Genomic DNA, 23,664 nt, shown 5'->3' with positions numbered 1-23,664 from the left:
ACTTAAACATTCGGAAGCGTGTCCTGATCAAAAGAGTGCTGTCTTAATGGTGATGACCATAGATTACAGTATTATTAAAAATTAATAATAATAAAAATTACAAGAAAGTCATTAACCTGAGTATAAAAGGGTAGGTTTGGAACCCAGAAAATGACTTTAAAGAGCCCCTTTATTCCCACTAATTCTCAAATTGCCAACAATGTTCATACTTCTCCTAATTATTTTGATTTAAAGTAGTGTGTTTCTAGAAGACTATTATTTATTATATTATTACTGTTTAACAAAATAATGCTATTGGGCTTAATGCACTGAGCTATTAGTATGAATTGGGAGATGAAAGTAATTGGACCATAGAACTGGAGATGAGCAGATATGTTTTTTTGGTAGGGACAGGATAAATTTAAGGAGGACAGTTTTGGATCATCACTCTCTAAGGAGAACGTTCCATATAGATCATTTCAGTGGAAAGGGCAGTTGAATCAATGGCTCAAAATCACCAGAAAACTTTCCCTTTGAGAGTACCACAAAGAAAAATGAGGCTTATGATAAGAAATAAACAACTGAACTTGATTAACCTAGCATTTGATTTGTGGAAATATTCTGATTGCATTTTCTTCACTCAAATGCATAATGCTATAACCAGGCAGCTACTTTTATTCCCCAAACTCTCAGAACATATATCAGTTGCTTTCTTTAAAAAAAAAAAAGAAAGAAAGAAAGAACAAAAAATGAGGTTAATTTTTCCAGATAACTTCCTTTGTATATTTTGTGAACTGTCTTAGTACAAATTGACTTCTCTCTCAAAAATCCTTTAAAATTTTACTGAATATGGTAACATATTTTTTGTTTTACATCTTTAATTGACAAAGTACCATAGTTAAATTGGGTCTGGGGTTAAATGACAAGCTTCTTTAGAGGATGTTTTAAAACTAACAATAACATATTCCCTTTGGCCTATAAATTATGAAAACACATATGTACTAAGTCATACTTCAGTCATATCCGCTTCTGTGATACTATGGATGATAGCCCACCAGGCTCCTCTGTCTATGGGATTTTCCAGACAAGAATACTTGAGTAGGTTCAGGGTATCTTTCCAATCCAGGGATCTAACCCATGTCTTTTAAGTCTCCTATATTAGCAGATGGGTACTTTATCACTAGCGCCACCTGAAAAGCCCTATGAAGACTTGCCGGCGTCCAGCCCCGGTGGATCCAGGGTGATTCAAAGGTGGGGGGACGGAGTCGGCGTCTTTGGAAAAATACATATTTAATCACAGATAGAGAGAGATTAGAAACGGATAGTGTAGTAGGAAGATTAGTGGAGAAAAAGAGGCTGAATAACTTGGACTACGGGGAATAGCATCCATGCTCCAGATGGGAATTCAGCCAGAAAAACGGGAGCAAGAAAGAAGCGACATGGGGAAATCAGTCTTTCCGGAAACTGATCCCATTTCTTTATTTTTGGGTTTGCTTATATACCTTTTGTTACACATAGGGATGAATACAGAGTCACGTGGGGGTCAGCAGTCCTGACCTTTGTCAAAATCAGGTGTTCACATAAATGTATATTAAAAAAAAAAGGTCTTAGGGATATTACATCATCTTCTGGCCATGAGTGAGACCTATTGACATTTTATGATCCTTTCTTTCTGATAACCAAAAAACTTATTTCTTCCAAGGGTGTTTTTTCTTAAACCAGGCACCACCCTCCAAATAAAGTTACATTCCTATAGGGTGAGGGTGTAGTGAGTTACAATCAAGAAAGGAATTTATTTAACCCAAGGTTAACATGATTAATCTTAAAGGTTAATACTTATTTCTCCTATATGTTAGTTATATTCATTATAAGGGTAGGGAACATGGAGATTTAGCAGCAAACATCAGCCCAACAAATGAAAATCCTTTCACCAATGCTCCCCTTAAGATCTATTTAGTCTTAAGATATGATAAAGTTACATTCTTACATAGCAAGGACACAGTAATTTATAACAAAGTACAGTGATCTATTACAAAAGAGAAAATCCATTAACTCAAAAAGTCTAGTATCGCTAACATCAAAAACTACTATATTTCCCTTTGCTATATTCCAAATACATTGATTAATATAATCGCAAGTGCCTAAGGATATGGAGGCCTGGGGCAATCATTGACTCAACAAGAAGAAAAAGTCCTATGCTAATTAAGACTCTCAAAATACTCCAAAACTCTCTGTGCTGTTTATGGTTGAGAGGTAGTAAACAATCACGTGCCTAGTGGCAGCAGTAAGGATAATCCTGTCACACAAGCTAGTCTGTCAGCAGAGAGGTTTGACCTGAGACATCCTTGTCCCACCCAGAGCAGGGAATCAGCAGCAATTATTGACACAACAGATGAAGAGACCCTTCACCAATATAATTCCTAACCAACTATACTAATAATTTCTAACTCCCCAAAAGAATTTGCCTTTAGTAAGTCTAAAACATCTCGTGCCTCTCAGGTTAGGAGGCTGTAGACAATCACATGTGGCCGGACGAACCTATACAGGTGGGCTAGATAACCTTCAGAGGAGTCTGTAAGCTGAAACACTCTTGTCACGCCCAAGAGTTTTTATCGCCTTGGAGCTGCACGTTTACTCCTTCTCAGAGAGAAACGGCTATGGGGGAGAGCCCCCCATAAAGTCAGAGGTGTAGGTGAGAGCATAAAACAGACTCTGGTTTTGGGGTTAGATGCTCAGAAACAGGGGGTTTCCTGAGGCTTGATCACGCCTTTGCGTATGCCAAGCCTCCTTCCTCATGACCTTTGCCATGGGCGGAATTCCTCACGCTGGCCCCCGGCAAAGATACATAGGGCTGTACATTCTATTAATATTAAAAATTAGATTTTTTTTGTGTCGGACACAATGTACACATAAGTGCACACACACACACACACACACACACACTGAACCTGAGGACAAGCGTGATCAGTGGATGAATCAATCATGCTTAAGTATATCTCATTAATATGTCCTGCCAGAGCCTAAATTCTTTATCAAAGAATACTTCCAGACAATTACATCATTCTATGAATACCTGCCTTGGTTATATAAGTCAAAATGCTACATCTAAAATTCAATTAAATTGACTTAAATGTCCCATCAAAACATTTCACTGAAAGTTGAGAATGACCAAAATGTGTTTATAAAATAGTTCACATATATTGGGCTTCCCTGGTGGCTCAGAGGTTAAATCCTCGATTCCTGCATTGGGAAGATCCCCTGGAGAAGGAAATAGCAACCCACTCCAGTACTCTTGCCTGGAGAATCCCATGGAGGGGGGAGCTTGGCAGGCTACAGTCCATGGGGTCGCAAAGAGTCGGACACGACTGAGCGACCTCACTCACTCACTCACTTACATATATTGCTGTTGTTAGAGAAAAGATGACTTTAAAACTCTTGAGTATATCTCCTACTTTAAGTTGATCTATTCAACTGCTTAAAGATTGGAGAGAAAATGGCAACCCACTCCAGTATTCTTGCCTGAAAAATCCCATGGACCGAAGAGCCTGGAGGGCTACAATCCATAGGAACGCAGAGTCGGACACAATTGAAGCGATTTAGCACTGCTTTAAGATACTTCTGAAATATACCTTGTCACATCAATACACATAAATATGTCAATAAATATTATTGTATGTGTGTGTTCAGTCAGTGAGTCATGCCCCACTATTTGCAACCCTATGGACTATAGCCCACGAGGCTCTTCTGTCCCTGGAATTTTTACATGGAAGAATACTGGAGCAGGTTGCCATTTCCTACTCCAGGGGATCTTCCCTACTCACGGATTGAACCCCATCTCTTGCGTCACCTGCTTTGGCAGGCAGATTCTTTACCACTATCATCACCTGGGAAGTCCTGTTATACATATAAAGTTCTAAGAAAGTTATTTTAAAAATATAGAAAAAGAAAAAGGCATTTTGAATGATTTCTGCTTCCATTTATTCTATTTCTAAAATTGTCTTCTACATTAAAAACTATTTTTAAATAAAATATTTCATATTAACGTCACTAGTTTTAAACTGTGGTTAATTTACTTACAAAAGGTTTGGACCTGGTTAGTACAAGTTCATGACTTTTCGGTGTATTCAGTAGGGTCTAGAAGAAGGAATCTCTGTGTTAATAATCAAGGTCCCTTATCTACTATCCCACTCCTTCAGCAAAGAAAGAAAAAGGTATTTAGACCTTTTGCAGCTGTTTGAAAATTGTTTAAATGGCTTTAATATTAATGTGCTTCTCTTACTTTTAATATTCCTCAGAGAATTTAGTATCAGATATCATTTCATCTGCTTCTGTAATAAACCATAGTCTTGTTAAATGTTGTATTAAACTACGTCTTTTGCCTTTTCTCCTTTGCTGAAATCAAAATTGTAGCATACATACTTCCTAAAACTTAAAGAAATTCTCTATGATAGGGTAAGCAGGTATGTGCACTGTCCATTATATTATTTATGAAACCTAGCACTTAAATAGTATTTAATAACAAATAAAAAGTATAATAAATACAACATATTATATGCCTAAACAGAGTCTATATACTTGAAGTGAGATGATGAATTAAGAAAAAATTCAATATAATGCAAAGAGAAGGTGCACACTAAAATTGTTGCTTATGGATTATCTCATGAGATACTTTAATCACGAAAACAATTAACAGTTTTTCATTATGCATATGTGATATATGGTTTGGTGTGCCTAATAAATTGTAAAAATAATAAAATATAGAGAAAAATAGGTAGATATAGATCTGTAAAATGCCAAGCATTCATTAGCCACTCAAAAATATTTCTTGATTACTATCATTTACCTGTGAGTATCATGAAAGGTATTGAGCTTAGCTGTGTAATGATTTATTTTTTAATGAGCACTATTAGTTGCAACACTTCTCAGGCCATTTCTCAAGATTGTGCTATCACAAGTAACTAGGTATTATGTGACAAACAGGTTTTAATAATATTTTATTAATAATATTTTAAGTCTAATAAAAGATTTTGAGAAATTATGTCAGACTAAAGATAAATTTCCTATATTAATAAACAGTCTCAATCTGCAAGAAGATAGAGGCGTATAAAATCTCTTTTTAAATTACATGAATAGGAAATTTTTATTAATTTTTTTTTAAGATAGAGGCTATTAACAGCTTAATTACTAATGTTTCATGCAGTAGATTTCCACTAAGATAGGCTAGTATACTTAATTGATTTTACTTCTCATTATTTGTCAGGATATTTGAGGTGATAAGAACACATTATATTTGTTGCATTTCTAATGCTGAAAAATACCTATGTCACCATGGAGAGCCCCTGCCTGCAAACTGTACACTTATGTGCTTTGCATACTGAAAGGTTGAATGTATACCATGGAAATATGTACTCAGAGTAACATAGGCTGATAGCTGCATGGAATTCATAATAAATTCTAAATTATGCTGATATATAGTAATTTTGCAAAAGTGATTGATTTGAACAAATCAATAGTAAGAACCTCTGTGTCACATCCATATTTGTGATAATTACTTAAACTTTAATATACATATAGTGAACACTTGAGAAAGGGGACAGGATTTGGGAGACTGAAGGGTAGGATATATCTCATTTAGGTGTTATAGCCAGTGTTTGAATGCACCTTCATTCATAAAAATAGAAAAGGCAGGCTAGTTCTTCACCTTCACTTACGAAACCCTTAAATAGACTCTGAAAACTGATTATTTCTGTGACAATGACAACAGTCCTCTAGGGAGTAAATTATGGAGGGGAGAATAGAAAATCAACCATTTACTCCTCAAAACTGGTAAGGTGTAGGTTGCCCAGGAGGAATGAAAAAATAAAAATAGATATACATTGGCAAATGAGCTTCTATTTAAGTGAAAGCAAAGGAATGCATTCAGATAAAAAGTAATTCAAACTTTATATATAGGCTGATCAACTTTACACTATCTGTTAGAACCCAGATAGTGAGGTAAAAGAGATCTGAAAGTCACACTACTCATCTTCAGTGATATTATGCTGCTAAATTAAAGACAATGGAATATTTCATGAAAAAAGGTCAAGGTTCCAGACAAAATATTAACTTACTATTGAGAAAAATGCATGATACAGTTCATATTCTCCAAAGAAAATAAATATATAAATAAAGATAAAAAATATTTAGGATGAGAAATTAACAAAGATCAAAATTCAAAGAAATAGAGATAAAATGAAAGAAAAATAGCAGAATACACTTAAATTTTTAACCTGGGAGAGCCTAGAATAAGAACAAGTATGCTTGCAATTTGTAATAGGGAAGCCAGAGAATACTGGAGTGGGTAGCCTATCCCTTCTCCAGTGAATATTCCCAACCTAGGAATCGAACTGGGATCTTCTGCATGGCAGGCAGATTCTTAACTGGCTGGGCTAACAGGAAAGCCCATGAAAAATATCATATTGAAGCTTAAAAAATTACAGACAAACAAAAGCAAAGACAATTTAAATATATAACAAACGACTATGTGTTGTGTGTGCTTAGTTATTCAGCCATGTCTGACTTTTTTCAACCCTATGGACTGTAGCCCTCCAGGATCCACTGTTCATGGGGATTCTTGAGGCAAGAATATTGGAGTGGGTTGCCATGCCCTCCTCTAGGGGATCTTCCCAACCCAGGGATCGAACCCACATTGCCTGTATTGCAGGCAGATTCTTTACCCTCTGAGCCACCAGGGAAGCCCAAGACTGTATGAGGTAAACTATAAGAATGCAAATCAAAAGGGTACGTTTAGCTTATGTGGGGGATAAATAATGAGATTCAGAAGAAAAGAGAGATACTCGTAGTCAAACACATCCTTCAGCATGGTAAGAGACATGAGGATGCACTGGATGACAGGGGGCCTTACTAAAATTAACAATTTGTACCTACATATATAAAAGTTACGTAAATATCCATAGTCTTTAGAATTTGACCACAGACTAATTTGTGGACATTCTAAGAATCAGTGCTCCAAAGATGGTAGGTCATTATCATTCTAAATCACTATTCTTCTATCATTATTATCAGATTTTAAAGTAAAACAAAATTATTCTAGAAGAAACAAAGATTAAAAATAATAACAGCAATTTGGCTGAATTACCCAAATCAAGTGAATTTTTCCTTAGTGAGGATAATAAATTGCCAGGGTCCAGCCCCGGTGGATCCAGGGTGATTTGAAGGTGGGGACGGAGTCAGTGTCCTTGGAAAAATACATATTTAATTACAGATATATAGAGAGATTAGAAACAGTGTAGTAGGAAAATTAGTGGAGAAAAAGAGGCTGAATAACTTGGTTTATGTGGAATAGCATCCATGCTCCAGATAGGAATTCAGCCAGAGAAATGGGGAGCAAAAAAGAACAGACATGGGGGAATCAGTCTTTCTGGAAACTGATTCAATTTCTTTATTTTGGGGTTTGCTTATATACCTTTTGTTACACATAAGGATGAATACAGAGTCACACGGGGGTCAGCAGTCCTGACCTTTATCAAAATCAGGTGCTTCACATAAATGTATAAAAAAAGGGTTTAGGAATTTTACATCATCTTCTGGCCATGAGACCTGCGGACATTTTACGACCCTTTCTTTCTAATAACCAAAAAACTTATTTTTTCCAAGGGTGTTTTTTCTTAAACCAGGCACCACCCTCCAAATAAAGCTGCATTCCTATAGGGTGAGGGTGTAGCGAGTTACAATCAAGAAAGGAATTTATTTAACCCAAGGTTACATGATTAATCTTAAAGGTTAATACTTGTTTCTCCTATATGTTAGTTATATTCATTATAAGGATGGGGAATATAGAGATTTAGCAGCAAACATCAGCCGAACAAATGAAAATCCTTTCACCAATGCTCCCCTTAAGATCTATTTAGTCTGAAGATAGTGGTAAAGTTACGTTTTTACATAGCAAGGACACAGTGATTTATAACAAAGTACAGTGATCTATTACAAAAGAGAAAATTCATTAACCCAAAAAGTCTAGTATTGCTAACCTTAAAAACTACTATATTTCCTTTTCTATATTCCAAATACATTGATTAATATATTCCCAGGTGCCTAAGGATATGGAGGCCTGGCGGCAATCATTGACTCAACAATGAGAAAAGCCCTATGCTAATAAAGACTCAAAATCCTCCAAAACTCTCTGTGCTGTTTATGGTTGAGAGGTAGTAAACAATCGTGTGCCTAGTGGCAGGAGTATGGATAATCCTGTCACATAAGCTAATCTGTCAGCAGAGAGGTTTGACTTGAGACAACCTTGTCACACCCAGGGCTGGGAATTAGCAGCAATTATTGGCACAACAAATGAAAAACGCTTCACCAATATAATTCCTAACCAACCCACTATACTAATAATTTCTAACTTCCCAAAAGAATTTGCCTTTAGTAAGTCTAAAACATCTCGTGCCTCTTCACAGTCGGAAGGCTGTAAACAAACAATCACATGTGGCCAGATGAACCTATACAGGCAGGCTAGATAACCTTCAGAGGAGTTCCTAAGTCGAAACACTCTTGTCACACCCAGGAATTTTTATTGACTTGGAGCTGCAAGTTAACTCCTTCTCCAAGAGAAATGGTTATGGGGGAGAGCCCCCCATAAAGTACTCTCGTTTTGAGTGTAGATGCTCAGGAACAGGGGGTTTCCTGAGGCTCGATCACGCCTTTGCATATGCCAAGCCTCCTTCCTCATGACCTTTGCATTGAGAGGAATTCCTCACGCTGGCCCCCGGCAATAAATTTTATGTTAAATTCTAATTACCACCAGCTTTTATGTTACTGCTTACATAAAGCTTCATGAAGTTCACATTTGCTAAAGTGTTTAAGTTTGCATTTGTTCATTTTAATATCAAATAATCTACAAATAATCTATAGAGAACTTCTTTGTTATCTCTCAATTTCTTCAAAGTGTATGTTACATTTAAACTCTAACGAATATTACCTGTTTTTCAATGTTATTTGAATCTATATAAAATACTGATTTTAAGAAGAAAAAATACAAATACAAATCAATTTTCATATGCAAAAAAGCAATATAGTAATTATCCAAAGGTAATCAATTAATTTGGCTTTAATAAGATTGCAAACATGAAAAAAGTCCTCCCCCTATAGGATACTTATATTGAAAGGGCACTGTAAACTGGATACTTACCCAAGCTCATCCTAACAATTTACCCTCCAGAGTCAAAATAAGAAATGACAATCCATCCAGTATCCCTGAATTTTGTAAAGATGCTATGCATGGAATAATCAATTATACTGTTAGCTATTTCTAGTGTAATACTCAGTGAAATAAAATTTTCTCAGAATTCTAAGCTAAAAAAAAGATTGTTATTGCTGATGAACCACTATTTTTTTTTTTTTTACTGGACAACAAAAGCTAAGGAATCCACATTGCTTCATTTTTAGCTTTGATTGCTTTGGAACTCTGAACTTGTTTTTAACTTCAGTCACCTCTCTTATCCTTTGTATTTGATTATTATGAGGATAACTGGATTATAAATTTTATTTCTATTATTATGAATTTTTATTTGTATTATTAAAAAGGTATAAGGTTAATTTAAATCAGTAATGGATTCTTTAAAATGTATCATGTGAATAAAATTGTTCTAGGTATCAGAAAACTAGGAAACACCAAACTGAAACGGTTTTTAATGAGATTCTAGATTATTTAGGGTAAAACTTAAGCTCTATTAATAAAGAATACTGCAAATATAGTAACTAAAAAAGAAGTTTATTTCTCTCTTTCCCTCTGAGGAGTCCAATCATGAAAAATCCAAGACTGCCAAAGTTGTTTCAACCACAAGGTTATTTGGACATCTGAATTCCTGACATCCTGTGAAACCAACATTCTTTTGGCTGTAATTTTTCGTGGTTAAAACTAGTTTCCCTCTACATTTATATGAGCTCACAAAGAGAACAACATATAGAAGGCTGTGGGAAAGTATCATCTTTTCTGAGTAGTCTCAAAAGTTATATAGATCATTTCTGCTCATTTGTCATTGCTCTGAATTTAATCATGCTACAACTCATAGATATAAGAAAAGCTGACAAATAGTAAGGACCAGTCAAGTGCTTAGCTAAAACTGGGGGAAGATGGTTGGCCACAAAGTTTGTTCAAGTCTTGCCATAACATCTTATGGATGTTATGAACATCCAAATGAACTTTTCGGCCAATCAAATGTTTCTATATGGAGGAAGATTATGGATTTTAAAGTAAAATTACCATCAACCAAGGGGCCCTTGAGAGTGTCTTGGACAGAAAGGAGATCAAACCAGTCAATCCTAAAGAAAATCAATCCTGAATATTCACTGAAAAGACTGATGCTGAACTGAAACTCCAATACTCTGGCCATCTGATGCGAAGAGCTGACTTGTTAGAAAAGATCCTGTGCTGGAAAAGTTTGCAGGCAGGAGGAGAAAGGCATGACAGAGGATGAGATGGTTGGATGGCATTACCAACTCAACGGAAATGAGTTTGAGCAAGCTCCAGGATACGGTGAAGGACAGGGAAACCTGGTATCCTGCAGTCCATGGGGTCACAGAGTTGGACATGACTGAGTGACTGAACAGCAATCACCTCAACCACAGCTTCCCTGCCTGATATACTGCCAATCTACCCAACGGCTTCTATGTGTAATAAGAAACTAACATTACATTGCAGTGGAAAGTCTTTAGCTTGATAGACAGACATGATTTGGCATTCCAGTCCCACTGATTATTAAATGTAAGTAGTTGTCAAGTTACTTAATGTTTCTGAACAGCATTATTCTCATTCAGGGAATGTAGATACAATATCTAATTTGCTGCCTTAAGTATAAGTAAAAATGACAGCAATTAATAGTATTAGAGAGGAAATTGCAAAGCGTTCTTTATTGAAATATTTTATTTTTTGTCCATCAGTTATGATGATGTCTCAATTCACAGTCTTTTGGACTTACTTCTAGAAACCTACAAACACATACATACATATACACACACACAAATACCAGATAAACCTCTATGTGTTAGAAAGGAAGATTTTCATATAAGAACTTTCATATGAGTAGTTAGAAATAACTACTTTTACATAAGAGAAAATATACTAACTAGGGAATATTGTTCCATTGCAATTAAATAAGCGGGAACTGATATTACAGATTAAAGGATAAGTGCATATTTACCACTTTGGATATATGCAAATTTAACAAGTTAATACTATTTGGAAGGCAATGCTTTTCAAGTGAAACTTCCTTTTTATTCACTAATATTTGTTTTGGTTCCCATAAGTGTGAAGGCAGCTGAAAGATGTGAGATTAGAAGTCACCTGCAAGAACATATATTTCAATGATTTTCTCCTGGTGTATCTATTAGTTACTATGGTGACAATCTGTCAAGCATTCAAAGAGAAAATAGCATGTCTTACTTTTCCATCAATTAAGTCACAGAATTGTTCATTTTAGTTAGTAAGTTATGTTTATTATTTTCTTTAGAAATTTTTTGATCTTTGTATTTATACAAGCAAAACAATGATTTTGTGAAGTGTTCAAAATACAGTTAAAATTGATTATAATTACCCAAAATATTTAGTACAATGGTATCTGATAACTAAGTATTTTCTCCAATGGGTTCATAAATTAGAAATTATTTTTAAATGTACAAATCATTTTTATCCCTTGCTTTTAAAAATGCACATTTAGTTAACATATGCAAATAATATGGTCATTCAACTTTTGATTAAGATATTTTATGAGTGTCTTGACCAAAGTAAAACCTATAGGAAGTATTAATAAAATAGACAACAATACTTTCAGGTAAACACTGAGAGCTTACTTTCAGTCCCATAATTAATTGTTTAAATTACTTATTATAAATTTTCTCATGTATATATGAGAATAATTTAAAATTAATATTTAATTGTATTCTTAAGTGATCACTACTTACTAGCTTATCTACCTAGTAAGTTACTTTTTTGTGTTATGAATTATAGGTCATTGATTAGCCTTGTTTGCTTTCATGATATTATAATTAATAGTATAAAATAAAGTGGGTGAAGTTGAAGATAAATGAAATTAATTACAACTGAAATTGAAATTGCACTTAATCCATGGTTTTACAACTATAATTCAGAATCTATAAGATACCAAGTAGCAAACTTATGATGGGATCTATATTTCTAAATTTCCAACTTCACGTGGATAAGCTAATCTGAATCTTTGCTTCTCTTTTCAAATGCTGCCTATTCTGTCAGCAACTTATCACATGTTTGTCAGGAATTACTTACCTAAAACTTCTCTTTTCTTAATAGACTTTCTCAGTTCTGCTATTTGTTCTTATTAATTGATCCCATACCTTTTTTTTTCCCCCTGAGGCAAAAAAAAAAAAAGACTTTATTTGGATTTCTTATCTTTTAACCTGCTTCCCTTCCTACCCTTTTCCTTTCTTTGTTTAACATTGTTTTCATTAAATTCAGTTTAAGTTTAATCTCCCTGAGATTCAGTTTAAGTTTAAGACTCCCTGAGATGTTTTTTTACTCAAATGTTCCTGGCCATTTAAGTCATATAACCTCTTTAGAAGTAAACTTATTTACTTTTTCCATGGTACACCAACTGTACTTAATTCTTGGGGGTATTAGAAAGGTTGAAGTACTCATCACATGACAAACACTGGAAATTATCAGTGAATTATTATTATTATTATTATTCATCCTTGCTTGCCATTGGACTTTTTTATAAATTTTCACACACATTACACATACACAAATGCAAATTGTGAAGAAACTCTCTGAATAATCAATATCCTAATGACAAGCAACAGTAACATACATCTCTTTTACAAACCAGGAAAAAACTATACAAAATTATCAATATGAAATTCATCTTTTAAACTATTGTACAAAGATTCCAATTACCAAAACAGGAGACACAGGGTCAATACTGGGTTGGAGTAAGAAATAGCAACCCACTGTAGTATTCTTGCCTGGAAAATCCCATGGAAAAAGGAGCCTGGCTGGCTACAGTCCTTGAGTTGCAAAAGAATCAGAAATGATGTAGTGACTAAACAACAAAAACACTTAACACAGACTCAAGACCCAATAAATTTAAAAATATATATATATTATTTGCTCATGTATGGAAATGAAACAAAAACATACAATAGAAATGTCAATAAATATGGGATTTTAGAGGTGGGACTCATAGAACCTTATTAAGTTGGATCCCTGGTAAAAGCAACAAAGTTATCAGCAAAGTTGTCAAAATGAGCTATTTTAGAATCTAGAAATTAATGCATTTCAGAAAAAGTAAAGACACTGGATATTACTTAAAATTAGGGTATGAAATTGTTTAAATTACATATATAATTTGCATTATTCTTGAAAGCTTAGCACAGAACAAGTTAAAAGTAAGGAAACTACTAAGAAAACTAGTAAACTCTGTGAGAACTTCAGGTTTATTTTAACTTAGAAGTACACCTCTCCTCTATATCTTCAGCTCCATGAAGTGGTAGCCATGAAAAGGCAACAGGCTTATAGCCAGTGGTGATGGCTGACCTATTCTGAAGTTACACTAATATTCCTATACCCAGAGAACAACTAATTGCTTTTCAAGGACTCCTGGAATAATCTCATTCCCATGGTGTTTTTAAAACAACAGCAATCTACTTCAATCAATAACATCACAGCTGCCTAAGGCTATCATTTCAGTTGGAGCAAATAAGAGCCTGATCAAAATTAGAAGGAAATACCCAGTGAACTGGATTACAAATAGAAGATTTTGAAAAACTTCAACATATTATTGAAAGTATGAAAGATGCGTTCATACACAGGGTTGTGTGCATGCCCAGAAAAGACTTGGGAAAGAGAAGGCTCAAAACCCTCACTTTTAGCTGACAATTAGGACCTCCAAGAGCAGAAAGTGAAAGCTAAGACTTATTTGAGAAATTCTTAAATTTGAAGGTGTCTACTCGGGAGAGTGAAAAAGTTGGCTTAAAGCTCAACATTCAGAAAGCAAATATCATGGTATCCGGTCCCATCACTTCATGGGAAATAGATGGGGAAACAGTGGAAACAGTGTCAGACTTCATTTTGGGGGACTCCAAAATCACTGCAGATGGTGACTGCAGCCATGAAATTAAAAGACGCTTACTCCTTGGAAGAAAAGTTATGACCAACCTAGATAGCATATTCGAAAGCAGAGACATTACTTTGCCGACTAGTCAAGGCTATGGTTTTTCCTGTAGTCATGTATGGATGTGAGAGTTGGACTCTGAAGAAGGCTGAGCACCAAATAATTGATGCTTTTGAACTGTGGTGTTTGAGAAGACGCTTGAGAATCCCTTGGACTGCAAAGAGATCCAACTAATCCATTCTGAAGGAGATCAGCCCTGTGATTTCTTTGGAAGGAATGATGCTAAAGCTGAAACTCCAGTACTTTGGCCACCTCATGCGAAGAGTTGACTCATTGGGAAAGACTCTGATGCTAGGAGGGATTGGGGGCAGGAGGAGAAGGGGATGACAGAGGATGAGATGGCTGGATGGCACCCCTGACTCGATGGACATGAGTCTGAGTGAACTCCGGGAGTTGGTGATGGACAGGGAGGCCTGGCATGCTGCGATTCATGGGGTCGCAAAGAGTTGGACACGACTGAGCGACTGAACTAAACTGAACTGAACTGAACTGAACTGAACTCACAACAGATTCCATGCCTGGAATATATACTAAGTCAACTCATTTAAGAAAATCTTCTGACAGGTCACTGGCTGACTACTAAAATATAAGACCAAAAGTTTATTAACTTGGTAAATCAGGAAAACACATTAAGAAAAAAATAAAGGACAAAATCATCAACTTACCATACAGTTTTTAAATATATTCAGTTCAGTTCAGTCAATCATTCATGTCCACCTCTTTGCCACCCCATGGACTGCAGCACTCCAGGTCTCTCTGTCCATCACCAACTCCTGGAGCTTACTCAAATTCATGTGTATCGAGATGGTGATGCCACACAATCATCTCATCCTCCATCGTCCCCTTCTCTTCCTGCTTTCAATCTTTCCCAGGATCAGGGTCTTTTCAAATCAGTCAGTTCCTTGCATCAGGTGGCCTAAGTGTTGTAGTTTCAGCTTCAGCATCACTCCTTCCAATGAATATTCAGGACTGATTTCCTCTAGGATTGACTGGTTAGATCTCCTTGCAGTCCAAGGGACTCTCAAGAGTCTTCTCCAATGTGGGGCCCTAAATGGGAAACCTTGAAAAAGAAGGGCTAGCTTTGCGGTTTAGAGCTAAGATGGCCCCTGGAAGATGAGATGAGGGCCTGGCGTAAGTTGTTTGTTAAAACTTTTGATTGGCTCTCTTGATTTCCGTGCAGGTGGACAGTGCGTGATCACCATAGACTCTTGTTACAATGAAGTGCATGATGACTTGACCTTTAACATGATTGGTGCAACTATGGCATATTACAATTTGACCTTTAATGTGATTGGTCTAACCCTCGAAAAACCCCCTTGCTTGCCTATATAAACCAAGAGTTTGTGGCAATAAAGCGGAACTGCTTAGAGGGAACTCCTGTCGAGTCTGATTGTCTCTTTTGCCGAGGGGCTGGGTTGGTGGACAGCAGGCTCACCTCTCCTCGGGACCCCTCGGCTTTGCTGAGGGAAGTTCCACTGCCTCTCTCTTTCTGCAGAGAGCCCCCCTCACTCCAACACCACAGTTCAAAAGCATCAATTCCTCCGTGCTCAGCTTTCCTTATGGTCCAACTCTCACATCCATACATGACTACTAGAAAAACCATAGTGTTGACTAGATGGACCTTTGTTCGCAAAGTAATGTCTCTGCTTTTTAATATGATGTTTAGATTGGTCATAGCTTTTCTTCCAAGGAGCAACTGTCTTTTAATTTCATGGCTGCAGTTACAATGTCCAGTGATTTTGGAGCCCCCCAAAATAAAGTCTCTCACTGCTTCCATTATTTCCCTGTCTATTTGCCATGAAGGGATGGGACTGGATGCCATGTTCTTAGTTTTCTCGATGTTGAGCTTTAAATAAACTTTTACAGTCTTCTCTTTCAGTTTCATCAAGAGGTTCTTTGTTCTTCTTCACTTTTAACTTTGTTCTTCTTCGCTTTCAACTGATGTCATCTGCATTTCTGAGGTTATTGACATTTCTCCTGGCAATCTTGATTCCAGCTTGTGCTTCTTCCAGCCCAGCATTTCTCATGATGTACTCTGCATATAAGTTAAATAAGCAGGGTGACAATATACAGCTTTGGTACTCCTTTCCCGATTTGGAACCAGCGTGCTGTTCGATGTCCAGTTCTAACTGTTGCTTCTTGACCTGCATACAGATTTCTCAGGAGGCAGGTAAGGTGGTCTGGTATTTCCATCTCATTCAGAATTTTCCACAGTTTATTGTGATCCACACAGTCAAAAGCTTTGGCGTAGTCAGTAAAGCAGAAGTATGTTTTTTTCTGGAGCTCTCTTGCTTCAGAACCAAGATTCAGTAGACTCCTCCCAGGGCTGCTCACACCTTCTCCTTTTAAATATATTAGGGAAATATTACAGACAGTTTTAAACCAATAAATTTGATGAATTATACAAAATGGATAAGTTCCTTGAAAGAGAAAAACTACCAAAGTCTAACACGATAAAAGAGAGACATGAATAATCCTATATATATATCAAAAGCATTGAATTTGTAGATAAATCCTGCATACAAAGAAAGTTTCAGAACAAACTAGATTAGAAGGCTGAGTGCTGAAGAACTGATGATTTTCAGCTATGTTGCTAGAGAAGACTCTTAGGAGTCCCTTGGACAGCAAGGAGATCAAACCAGTCAATCCTAAAGGAAGTCAATCCTGAATATTCACTGGAAAGACTGATGCTGAAGCTGAAGCTCCAATACATTGGACACCTGATGCAAAGTGCCAACTCATTTACATTGATGCTGGGGAAGATTAAAGACAGGAGGAGAAAGGTGTGACAGATGATGAGATGGTTGGATGGTATCATCGACACAGTGAGCATGAGTTTGAGCAAACTCTTGGAGATAGTGAAGGAGAGGGAAGCCTGGCATGCTGCAGTCCATGGGGTCACAAAGAGTTAGACATGACTTAGCAACTGTACAAAAACAAAAGACTTACCTTGGCGTATGCCTTGGAAAGATCTCTAAATAGATGTGAAGAGTTTTGAATATACTATTTTTAATTAAACATTGTGTCCCTTCCAGGAAGAGGCTATGAATTTTACTATCAGTTTCATAGGAAACAATTCCTAAATTATATGAAATACACATAACCAGATATGTTAGTGAAGGTTTTTTATCATAACCACACTTGGACTGATTTTAAAACTAAAACTCATCATACTTTTGGTTATTAACTCACAGAATTCATTTAAAAGGCAGTGGACAAAAGGTAGAGCCTCCATAGAGCTGAGAGGTTTCAAGATTTTTACAAACCACTGCTTTACCTGGAAACATATATATTTTTGCCACATGAAAGAAAATTGAGATTTACAGTATATGCCGTTTATTGCTTTTGTCCTCTTAATTTATGGACTGTCCTTACACATTCCTTTTCTTCAAATTGAGCCCCTTGTAATTAGTCCTCTTTAAGTTCATGCTAGTCTCTGGGTGGGCATTTATATCATGTGCTAAAACTTGACCTCTTTTGTATTTCCAACTCTAATAGTAGAAATGAAGGCTTAATTTGAGGTATTCATGATCCTTTTTTTTTTTTTTCACAATCCACTGCCCTTCTTATTAGCAAATTTGTACTGAAGAGAAATCCACAGATCATCCTATCAATTGCTACTGAACAGAAGCCCTGCACTCAGAGGGCTGAGTTCTGTACCCTTAAGAGATGATGGTGAGGAAGATGAAGTAAAAGTTCTCTTTGGGATCCCAGTTTGTTTAAAATTTTTTAATCCATATTTTCATTTAATGTCAAAATTCATGGCAAACCAAAGACTATACTAAGTAATCAATATATATTACTAAGAGCAAGTTTTTTCTTAAGATAATAGTATGTGAGAATAAATGGTATTATATACAAGTTTTTGCCATATATAAATATTATATATTTAATTATATAATGTACAAAGTAAATATACACATTTTTATGGTGTATAATGGTTTCTGTATTATCAAACACAGATACCAGAATGAAGGGTGTAGCATTTCTGCAGAGAAGAACTAATTTCTGAGAATGGAAAATGTAAAGTTGGCCATGTCTTTTAAAGTTACTACATGCGATTATAATCTCACAGATTTCATATACTAAATGAGTTCCTATAAGAGTTATTTATACATTAGCAATGACAGAGGTAGAAATAAATGTGGACTAAAAATGCTTAAAGAAAGCCTTCAAGAATAATGTAAATTATACATATAATTTAAACAATTCCATACCCTAATTTTAAGTAATATTCAGTGTCTTTACTCTTTCTGAAATGCACTTATTTTTATATTCAGTGATAAGCATGTTATTTATTTGAAAACTTAATATAAATAAAGCTTACTTTATTATCTGAGTAACAATTACAGTAAAACTAATTGTAAGCCCCATCCATTCTCCCTAAAAACATACAGTAGATCTGGTAGCCACTAATCTTATTTTCCAAATGAAATTCTTAATTTTTGTTGGAATTTATTTCCATTGTGTTGAATATGTCAGAAATGTTTAAAATTAGATTAAATCTACTTTGACAGTACATTAGAAATCTAATTTCAGGAACGTTTTGGATATTTTTACTTAATGAAACAAAGAAAATTAAATTTATAATGAATAAATCTCTGTTCTTTTGGATCTCAGCTATATTAACATATTTGATATCTTTTTAAGAATTCAGTAAATATGAAAACTTGTGGAAGGAACTGTGTTTAAGGCAGTTTAGAATTCTGAAGATGATTCTCATGCATGATGAAAGCTATAAATATTAAGAATGCAATAAAAATGAATGCATTTTTCCTCTGTCATAAGCATTAGATATTATTGATATAATATTTGAAAGGTTCTGCATTCTAAGAAATGTAGAGGAACAGATTTGACTCTGATTTAACAATACAGTAACACTCATTAGTTTAATACTAGATTATATGAAGTAATTTAACATATCTGAAAATATTAAAATGACAGAGTATTTCAGAGACAATGCTTTTAAGCCCTATTGATATGCTAAGTTATTATTAAGGTAGCCTTTATTTGGACTGGGCACAAGGAAGGAAGGAAGCGAATCCTGAGGCTTTATCTCTATTGCAATGCTTCCTGCCATACCCTTTTCATCCCAAATAACTTTTTTTTATCTCTCATTAACTGTAACTCTGAATAACAATCTGTTTCTAAAAAACCTACCTTAAAAAGTTTAAAATCTATGTTTTGTTGCTTTGAGATAAACATATTAAAAAAGTATAATTAACAGAATTACATAACCAGAAGACAAGAAGTTAGGTAATGTGTATGTAGTCACAAATTAACAAATGGAAAAACTATTTATGAAATCTAGATAACTAACTTTAGTCTTCATTCTTTTCTAACTCAATTAGTTTTTAGAACCTTGTACAAACTGAAAATATGGAAATAAAGAGGCAGAATTCCAGTCAGAAACCTGGATTTGAATCCAGACTGCAATGTCTTTGCTCTGTGACTTCTGTGATTTCACTCTCTCACTGGAAAACAGGTTATTTAGAGGACTTACTTCTTAGGGGCACTGGAAATTTTAAATGAGCCTATGTATGTGAAGTTACTCAAGGGGTGCTCAAGGCCCAGCCTAGCTCTGCTGGCTCCCTTAGAGTGGTTCAAATGGGTGATGTCAGAAGTACTGAACTGTGGTAGAACCATATAGTAAGTCTCAGAAAAACTGATACCAGACCATAAATTCATTTATCTCTCAGCACCCAGTATAATTTTAATGTACATAATACATCCATAATACAACACTTTTTAATAATGGACTGATCAAATATGAAGGATGACATGAAATACAAAGAGCTAAGAAAAAAAAAAGAAAGCCTTTCTTAATATATGCCCCCAGGCTTCCTTCTCTTATGGGTTTCTCTTGTGGTTCAGCTGGTAAAGAATCTGTCTGCAATGCACAAGACCAGGGTCCGATGCCTGGGTTAGGAAGATCCCCTGGAGAAGGGAAAGGCTACCCACTCCAGGATTCTGGCCTGGAGAATTCCATGGACTGTATAGCCCATGGGGTTGCAAAGAGTTGGACATGACTGAGTGACTTTCACAATCTCAAGGCTTCCCAGGTGGCACTAGTGGTAAAGAATCTGCCTGCCAATGCAGGAGATAGAATAGAAGAGGGTTCAATCCTTGGGCTAGAAAGATCCCCTGGAGGAGGATATGGCAACTCTCTCAGTATTCTTGCCTGGAGTATCCCATGGACAGAGGAGCCTGGTGGGCTACAGTACACAGGGTTACAAAGTGTTGGACACAACTGAAGCAACTGAAGCAATGCAGTTTATGCCCAAAAAACTCCTTTAAACCCAAATTATATCAGGCTAGAAGAATCATGTTTATCTGTGAAGGATCCCTGTCTGAATACTCAGAAAGTGAATGAATTCATAGAATCATCATCACCATTTAATTTAATGTGTTCTCTGGAATGCTACTCCTAGGTGAAGCTCTATGAAAAGTGAGCTCCCATAGTGAAATGGGTTTGGGAGATAGTGCAACATCTGTCACCCTCTTAGAGGTTTGCCCTGCACATAGCACACTTAGATCTCTAAGATATCCTGCCTCAATAGTTTGCAGAGGCAAAATATTATATATAGGATGGATAAACAATAAGGTCATACTGTATAGCACAGAGAAATATATTCAGTATTCTGTGACAAACCATAATGGAGAATATGAAAAGTAATACATATGTATGTATATCTGAGTCACTTGGCTGTACAGAAGAAATTAACACAACATTATAAATCAACTATACTTAAATAAAATTAAAACAAAGTGTTTAACTTGCTTTAATACAGTGTTTCACTTTTTAATATCTAGAGTTCTGTTTCACAGAGTTCTTTTTAATTTGTAGCAAAACTAGTTCCATATTTCATGGAACATACATAGGAGCACATTCGTTTCAGCCATACACTGTATTATAAATCTGTGTCAATGTTAAATGTGTATTTTCCACAGGTATTAATTCCTTTCATATAGGTTAGAAGAGAGATTTAGGCTTTATCCAAAATAAGAGCCACTCTATTGAATACTCCATGATTTTATGGATTTAAGTTGATGTGTTTTTATTGACTTTACTTTTGATACATCTTACATTTGTTTATATTTAACAGTAGATCAAGATTTTCTCAAACCTCACCATGGGTTACATAAATCTCAGAATACAGGAATATGCCTATCTCCATAGTGACTGAAATTACAGATGAGAACCTACTCCTCATTTTATCCAACTTCTTTAGTCTCAGACTTTGTAGCCAGTAAAACTTTGTTTTTGTAATAGAGTCAGTCCTAAATATATAAAAATGAAATTACTCTCAAACTCATTAGACAATTGGCCTATGGCAGAATGAATCTCAGAATTAACACTCATTTTTGAAATGTAAATGGTTTAACTTATTGCGATACCAGCTCTCTATTTCATGGACTATAAATTCACAAAATATTGAGCTTCATGGGCTATGAAGTAAAAGCTTATAAAAGTGTCTTAGAATGTGCAATTATCTGCTAGATAGAGCATTTTTATAAAACCTATAATAAAATACATTGAGACGTTTCTGTGAGAATCACTTGATATCTAAAAGCAGGGGAAACTAATTGGAAAATAGACAAGGCCATCATAATATGCAAATAAAACAAATGAATTGCAATACAAAAATCACATCCTTCTAAAAATATTCAATACAATTAAGTTTCTTAAACTACTTTTATACCTGCTGAAAAATCCCAGGAAATGAGTAAACAGGTTTAATTACAGAAAATAAAACAAAATCACTACCACCAAAGGACTAAATCTGATACTTGACAGTTTTATTATTTTACTTCCTCCTCAAAATGGACTGAGAAATTACTTAGAGTATTTAAATGTATCTCATAGTGAGCTACAAGATGCCTTGCTCTCACTTATTCTGGTGCTCTCTCTCTGTCTCTACTGCATTATAGATTTACAATTATAATAACTTCATATGGGAAAAAAGCCATTTCATGAGATCTTGACTTATTTCTTGTCATCTAGACAATCTACTTTTAGATTTTCTTACTGTTTAATTTTAATAAACTGGATGTAATTAATGGTAAAGTTCTTAGGTAGTATTTTAATGCTCCTAGATTTTCAATATTTTCTTTCTTATATCCGATTCATGTATATTCTGACAATGTCCTGTCTGAATTTTCAACTGGATATTTCACTGAACATACTAAATGAAAATTTACCTTCTTTTATCTCTTACTATAAAACTGTTTTTCAGCATTTATCTTCATTTTCTCTGTCAAAGATTCTTTTACAATCAGGTTGTCATTTAAAACACTTTAAACATTAAAATTTATATTTTTTATCAACAGAGTGATTTAAATTATTCCAATATCTTGATATTTGTTTATATATACATATACATCTTCTCTTGTGTTGTTGGAAGAGGGTGTTTGCTATGACAGTGCATTTTCTTGGCAAAACTCTATTAGTATTTGCCCTGCTTCATTCTGCATTCCAAGGCCAAATTTGCCTGTTACTCCAGGTGTTTCTTGAATTCCTACTTTTGCATTCCAGTCCCCTGTAGTGAAAAGGACATCTATTTTGGGTGTTAGTTCTAAAAGGTCTTATAGGTCTTCATAAAACCGTTCAACTTCAGCTTCTTCAGCATTACTGTTTGGGGCATAGACTTGGATAACTGTGATATTGAATGGTTTGCCTTGGAGATGAAGAGAGATCATTCTGTCGTTTTTGAGATTTCATCCAAGTACTGCATTTCGGACCCTTTTGTTGACCATGATGGCTACTCCATTTCTTCTGAGGGATTCCTGCCTGCAGTAGTAGATGTAATGGTCATCTGAGCTAAATTCACCCATTCCAGTCCATTTTAGTTCACTGATTCCCAGAATGTTGACCTTCACCCTTGCCATCTCTTGTTGGACCACTTCCAATTTGCCTTGATTCATGGAATTGACATTCCAGGTTCCTATGCAATATTGCTCTTTACAGCATCGGATCTTGCTTCTATCACCAGTCACATCCACAGCTGGGTATTGTTTTTGCTTTGGCTCCATCCCTTCATTCTTTCTGGAGTTATTTCTCCTCTGATCTCCAGTAGCATATTGGGCACCTAATGACCTGGGGATTTACTCTTTTGGTATCTTATCATATTGCCTTTTCATACTGTTCATGGGGTTCTCAAGGCAAGAGTACTGAAGTGGCTTGCCATTCCCTACTGCAGTGGACCACGTTCTGTCAGACCTCTCCACCACGACCCGCTGTCTTGGGTTGCCCTGCTGGCATGGCTTGGTTTCATTGAGTTAGACAAGGCTGTGGTCCTAGCGTGATTAGATTGACTAGTTTTCTGTGAGTATGGTTTCAGTGTGTGTGCCCTCTGATGCCCTCTTGCAACACCTACCATCTTACTTGGTTTTCTCTTACCTTGGACGTGGTGGGACGACCAAGGATGAGATGGCTGGATGGCATCACGGACTCGATGGATGTGAGTCTGAGTAAACTCCGGGA

Source organism: Ovis canadensis, chromosome 2 (assembly GCF_042477335.2).
Source record: "Ovis canadensis isolate MfBH-ARS-UI-01 breed Bighorn chromosome 2, ARS-UI_OviCan_v2, whole genome shotgun sequence".
Lineage (NCBI taxonomy): Eukaryota > Metazoa > Chordata > Mammalia > Artiodactyla > Bovidae > Ovis > Ovis canadensis.
Note: the sequence above shows the minus strand (reverse complement) of the source record.